The sequence below is a fragment of the Penaeus chinensis genome, chromosome 32 (assembly GCF_019202785.1).
Source record: "Penaeus chinensis breed Huanghai No. 1 chromosome 32, ASM1920278v2, whole genome shotgun sequence".
Lineage (NCBI taxonomy): Eukaryota > Metazoa > Arthropoda > Malacostraca > Decapoda > Penaeidae > Penaeus > Penaeus chinensis.
The window spans coordinates 24461530-24462229 of NC_061850.1; positions in this window are offsets into that span (position 1 = coordinate 24461530).

A 700-nucleotide genomic window follows, 5' to 3' on the forward strand; every position below is an offset into this window, starting at 1 on the left:
AAAGGTAAGTGATTCTCAGCGACATGGTATTCCTCAGGCAGTCAGGCTTACCAACCACACAGGAATCCATTCACTATTTCCGTGTTGTGGTTGAGAGAATAGTAATATTTTTTGGGCCATTTTTTGGTTTATATGAAGAAAAAAAACGAGTACGTGAATCACAATACAGGATGCTATCATAATCTCTCAACAGGGTAAAAGTGCACTATAAACAATTAAATGGTTTTTAGTCCTTCACAATATTAGGAACTACTTTTCGGTTTACCGTTCGTCTACCTTTTGATTTTTTTTTTCTTTTTTTTTTGTAATTAGATATTTCAGCTGTTAGATATTTTTTACTCGATAGTCATCAACTTTTAGAACGGAATAATCGACGTAGTTCACCTATTAATGATAAAGAAAAGTAAGTTTTAAATTTTGAATTTCATTATATACTGATATCAGTGTTTACGGTAGATAGATTAGCGTGATTAAGAGTTAAATGGTCGATGGAATAATGAGTGATCCATGACAAACGCCCTTTCAATAGGCTATATATAGTAAGGTTTTTAAACATATTTATGAATAATGAAGAATTGGAACTCTCGTTGAACTGGATCGCAACCGCTCTGACTGCGATTGAAGTCGGAAGGGGAAACTTCGTTAGAAACTTGAGTTCTAGTCAGTCATCAAACTGACTTCATGAGAACATAAATAGGCC